Genomic DNA, 6,109 nt, shown 5'->3' with positions numbered 1-6,109 from the left:
GCTCAGAAAAGGTCTGCAAGTCAGGGATAGAAGAGGGACTGTATGCAAATCAGGTCTCTGACCCCAAACCCTGAGCCTTCATGAATCCTTCTCCTCCTCCCAGTCCAGGGGAGACCCAGGGAGGCCAGGGAGAAGAGGGCATGCCCTAGCTGTCCCCAAGCAAGACCTCCTGTCCAGAGTGGCCAGGTGTAATGTTGGTCCAGGCCACTACCTCCTAGGCTTGTGATAATAACCCTCAGTAGATTTTATTTTTTCTCTTTCTGTTTTTTTTTTTTTTTTTTGCAGTACTAGGTTTTGAACTCAGGGTCTCACACTTGCTAGGCAGGTTCTCTACCGCTCGAGTCTCACCCCTAGCTCTTTTTGCTTTGGTTATTTTTTGAGATAGGGTCTTGCATGTATGCCAGCACTGGCTTGGATTGCGATCCTATTTATATTTCCCAGGTAGCTGAGATGACAGTTGTGAGTCACCATGCCCAGCTTTTGTATTGAGATGGGGTCTCACTAACTTTTGGCTTGGCTGGCCTTGACCCTCCATCCTCCCTACCTCTACCTCCCGAATAGCTGTGAGCCACTGTTCTGACTTATTTTTGAGCCAGGATCTAACTATGTAGCCCAGTCTGGCCTCAAACTCTTTATCCTCCTGCTTCAGTCTCTAGTGTAATGGGATTACAGACACATGCTACTATGCTCAATAGGTACAATGGGTATTTAATAAGTGCTCATTGACGCACTGGGGGACAAGTCCCCAATCCTCTCTAGGCCCTGCTCCCCCATCTGTACCCTAGGTGTGTGTCCCCCGGGCCTCTCTGTTAGGCTCCTGCTGACTTTTCTCCTTCCTCTGCCTATGACCTCTAGAGTAACCCCAGGGCTTCACCTCCTTATCCCATAGGCAGAATATCCAGGGACCCAGGTAAGTTCTGTCCTCAGTCTCCTCTTCAGATATGGACCTTGGCTTTTTGGGTTATGTGGGAGGGGCATAACATGGGGTCTGGAGTTCCTTTATCATCTCTATGGTCCTCTGCTCTGGGGAAGAGGAGCTGGAGCCAAAGATGACCCCTGGTAGTGGCAGCAGGGCCTTGTTCTGACCTGGAGGCCCAGCTGGGGGTGGCACGCTCTGGAATGCACACCCTCTGGCCCATCCCCTCCCTCAGACAAGGTCAACACAAAGGGCCTTCCTTTGTCTGTAGTCCTGCTTAATAGGATTGGGCGGGGGCGGGAAGTGGACCTCTGGTTGGGGACACTCCTCCCACTGCCACAATGGGCCCCTGTGACATCACACTGCTCCCTGCCGTGATGTCAGGGGCCACCACAATGGCCATTCCTAGACGCCCAGTCTGGGGGCAGGACAAATGGCTGGGGACTAGGCCGTGGGGGCAGGGCGGGACATCTGTGTCATGGGACTCAGGCCTGGGAGGGCTTCTGAAGGCCAGACTCCCAGGGACCAGTGGTCATGGTTCTTTCCCTCACTCTCTTTCTGTAGAGTAGAGGGTCAGAGACAGACACCCTCTGTGTGTCATCCTAGTCCTCCACTCCTCTCTCGGCTGCTGTGATGAGGACTTGGGAGAGGTGGGCTGACATGTCCCCTCCTTTTGGCAGCACTGGCCTCCACAGAGGACAAGGGATTGGGTGGGGCCTGGAGAGTGGGCAGTTGGGGGGCTCAAAGGGAGGGACACTGAGGGTGGGCCTGGGGAGTCTGGATGAGTCAGGTCCACAGAGGGTGGTGCCCAGACACTAGGATTGGCCAGCTGCCCCTGAGGCCTGGTCCTTGGGGGGAAAGGCCCCTCTGTCCGCCCAGCAGGAGACCTGGTCCCTGGGCCTCCTGGCTCTGCCAGACCAGTGTGGAAACTGCACGGTCGGCCCTGGGCTGCTGACTCCATCGGAATGTGATGAGCCAGCGGGGGAGAGGGGCCCTGTCCCCAGCAGGGTGGGATGCGGCTGCAGCTTCCCAGAAACTGGGCCTGGTTCCGCCGACCAGCCGAGCCTGGCCGACAGGGTTTGGGTTGGAAAGCCAAAGACAGAAGATCGGAGTGGGGCCTGTGCCTGGGAAGAGGGCGCCAGCCTGGAGCTTTCTAGTCTAGGGAAGCTGGTCCCAGCCAGGATGCACTCAATTACAGATGGACACACAGAGACCAGAAAGGCTGAGAAACATGTCCAGGGTTCCACACCGAGGAAGCCCAAGAGGAGACACCAGCAGACACTGTTCCTTTTCCAGCCCAATGCTCTTTGCGCTGTACCCTGAGAGGTACCCCCAGGGCCTCCAAATGTCTCTCAGCAGCCAGTGGGGACATAAGCTGGCCTGTGTCTCATATCCTACCCTGTCACCTCCTAGCTGTGGCATCTTGCCTCCTGTCTGTAAAGTGGGACTCACCTATCCCTTGCAGGACTGTGATCCTGCACCAAAACAATGTGGGTCTCACGTTGACCCGCTCACTGGCACATAATGGGTGTTCAAAAATACTCCATTGCTTCTTTTTCACTGTTTTTGTGGTCTCAGTCAGCCAGCCAGAGCACTTAGTACCCTTCCCCCCAAAAAACCCAGGGTATTGAACAATCTGCCTCCACATGAACTATCTAGGCCCTCAGACCTTCTCACTTAGGATTATTGAGCAAATTTTCAGTGGGGGCCCACTGGGGTCCAGCACTCTTATGGGGAGCAGGGGGAGCAGGCAGAGAGTACATGTGGAGTTTTGGGCACTGAGGTCCAAGATTATCACTCAGCTTTGCTCCAGCAGTCCCTGCAGCAGGCTCAGCCTAGGCCAAGATCACAGGCAGAGCCCAGGGCTGTGAGTCGGGAGGATCAGGATTTGCTAATTAATTAGGAAATCCAAGGCCAGTGCCTGGTGAAATTGCTTAAACTTCCTACCCAACTGGGAATCTCAGAAACAGAGGCCTCCACCCAGCCCCCTCTAATTGCAGCCTGTACCACCTTCAGGGCTTTGTTGGGGCATCAAAGGGCTACCATGGCCCCTGCAGCTCAGAGCCCAGGGAGAGCAGCTGGCTGCAGGCCCACTTCCCAGCTGAGAAAACTGAGATCAGAGATGAGGTTCCGTCCAGGGTGGGAATGAGAGCAGGGCTGGTGTCATAGGGCTGCTCGTAGCATGACTGCCAGGGCCCAGTGTGGTACCAGAAGCTTGTCCTGATTGAATGAGGCCCAGGTGCAGTCAGGAGTCAGGGCAGGGCCAGGCTTTTATGCCACACTTCTGCTGTCCCTTTACCTGGTGGCTCCTCCTCCAGGAAGCCTGCCTGGACCTTCCAGGCTGGGCCAGGTGCCCCCCTCTGGCTTTTCTCCTTTGTCTGGGTCCTGGTCCGTACCACTGCTGTCTCTACCAGATGGAGTGTAATTCTCAAACCTTTTCTAGGTAGGTGGTCATGATGGTGGGCAGTTGAAAGCAGCAAATGGGAAGCTACTGAATCAACTTCTTGGCCTGCAAGTGAAGGGCAGAGTCTGAACCAAGACTGTCTGAACTTGACTCCCGTTCCTGTCCTCATAGCTGGGTGGCAAGTTCTGTAACATCCCTGGCCTCAGTGTTTGAATCTGTAAAATGGGGTAGCAATAGTACCCACTGGAAGGGATGTCTGAGGATTAGGTAACACAGGCAAAGCATTCAGGGAGCCTCGTGTTGTGTCCACTGATTTCTGGTCTTCCACTCATGTGCAGTGCTCCTGGCTCTGGGTTGGTTGCTTTGCTTGTTCACTCAAGGGGTTGGGGAAGTGAACTCCACAAATTTTTTGGATTTTTTTTTTTTCTCAGTACTGGGTCTTGAACTCAGGGCCTACTCCTTGAGCCACACTATCAGGCCTTTTTTTTTTTTTTTCGAAATAGGGTCTTAAACTATTTCCCCAGGCTGACTTCAAACCTCAATCTTCCTGATCTCTACCTCCTGAGTAGCTAGGATTACAGGCGTGAACCACTGGTGCCCAGCTGCAATTATTTGGAATTCTGAAAGGGATATTTTTCTCCCCCATTTACTGGTTTAGTTGACTGTGTATATCAGTGTAGATTGGTGCTTATTTTACACATTGGGTTATAATCTAACACTGTGCTTAGCCTCTTTTCGATTGGCTCCTTGCTGTCAGACATGTCCCATGGGTGCATTTTCTCAGCACTTCTTACTCTGTGGCACTGTAGCTCTCCCGGCTCATCTATTCTCCCTGCCTGGCCCTAGAATCAGCCACTTCTCTAAGGAGCCCTGGTTCCTTTTAGTGGAGAATGGTGCTTAGGAACCAAGATCTGGGTTGGGTGTGCTTATTGCTACAGGGGTGTCGCTCCATCCAGGCCCTCTTGGAGATAGATCTAGGTTTGTATCAATTTAAAAAGTTTCCAGGCAGATATGGGGATGTATGCTTATAATCCTAGCACTTGGGAGGCTGAGGCAGAAGAATCAAAAGTTCAAGACCAACCTGGGCTACACAGCAAGAGCTTATCTTAAAATTAAAAAAAAAAAAAAAAAAGAACAATGGAAGTTTCCCTCCTGCTAATTGCTAGGACGTTGGGAAGTGCAGACAACTGCCCACTGGCCGTTGAGCACAGGACCATCTGTGGAACGTAGGCTTGTGCAACCTTACATACAAGCCCTTACATACACGGCTCCAAGGGAGACAGTGCACGAGCCCGCCTCCCCCAGGAGTCATCTACTGTATCCAGTTCACCAGTGGGGCTATTATCCCAGTCACTTTGGGACAGGACCTAAGCCAGTCTTGAAGTACCCTTGTAGCTGGATTGCTGTGGTTGGCAAGTTGTAAGACCAGCAGGTTTGTCAGTGGTGGTAGCAGGAGCCCTGGCCTAGCCCAGAGCTACAGTGGTCACCTGGGCCAGGCCAGGCAAGGGTCAAATACCAGAAGAACTGACTCAGCCACTGTGGGCAGCACATCCAGGTGGCCCAACACTAACGGGAGGAAGCCAGCTGCAGCTGCTGCTATTCCCTCACCACACCCAGCCCCACTACACCTGTCCCAGGCCTATCCCACCCATGCTCAGTGAGCTGGGACCCGGAGGGGCACCAGCTATGCTACAGCACGAGTCAGGGCAGAACAGGCCAGCCTGACACCCCAGGGCAAGCCGAGTGCCTTCCCGGCTTTGCCAGAATCTCTGCACAACTCTAAGCCAAGAGTCAGGTAACCCAAGTTCCAAGCCTGACTACCAGTGACAATGATTACAGTACCCCCTGCTTAAAGCCCTCAATGGCTCCCTATGGCTCTCTCCACTTAAAATCCCCACTTCTGGACCTGCTTTATAGGCAGCATCCCACATTATGTATTAATACCAAATTACCTGTGGTACCTTTGCACAACCATGCAGTTTCACATCCCTGCACTCTGCTCTGCCTGGGTTGCCCCCTTTACTGCCTCACTTGCTAATTCCTCCTGAAGCCTCAGCCCTGGAGTCTCCTTCTGTAGGAAGCCTTCCTTCTGGGCCCCAGATCGACTCTGCTCAGCTGGTCATTCCCTGGTTGCTTGTGCTCAATACATTCCTAAACCCCACTATGAATGACCTGACATTTAGGGTAGTAAACGGGTAGAGCTGAGAATATTTGGATTTGAAATTGGGCTTCTGGCTTCCCTTGAGGCCTTTGCTGTGTGATTCTGGGGCAAGTCACTGCACATCTCTGGGCTTCAGTCTTTTTATGAGAAAAGCATCTCACTAGAATTCCCTCCCCTGTTTTCCATTCTAGTCGTCTTTAACTTGCTGTGTGGCCTTGGGCAAGCCTGGTCACTGGGCTCAGCCTCAGTTTTCCTCTTCTGTAAAAGGGGACTGCTCACAAAAACTCCTAACAGTGCTGAGGCTCTAACAAGCCAAAACCTGTGTTAAGTTTTTGTAAACCTCAGAGCCCTCCATCGTGCTTGAAGCACGTACTTCAGCAGCTCCTGGAGGGGCATTGTGTGGGAGACTGACAGATGTTCTTACTGTCCACTTGTCTCCCAGCTCTTGAGGTGAAAGGTGATGGTGTGGAGCCTGCCCCCTGGTCCCTGCCCACCTCCCATCCACCCCCACTCCCATGCCTGCCTTGCACAAGCAGCTCTATTTAAACACTTGGAGTTAGGGGGAGTCCTCCACCCCACACAGGAGGCCTCTCAGACCCTACCGTGTACCCAAGACCAAAAGCCAAGA

This window comes from Castor canadensis, chromosome 7 (assembly GCF_047511655.1).
Source record: "Castor canadensis chromosome 7, mCasCan1.hap1v2, whole genome shotgun sequence".
Taxonomy (NCBI): domain Eukaryota; kingdom Metazoa; phylum Chordata; class Mammalia; order Rodentia; family Castoridae; genus Castor; species Castor canadensis.
Note: the sequence above shows the minus strand (reverse complement) of the source record.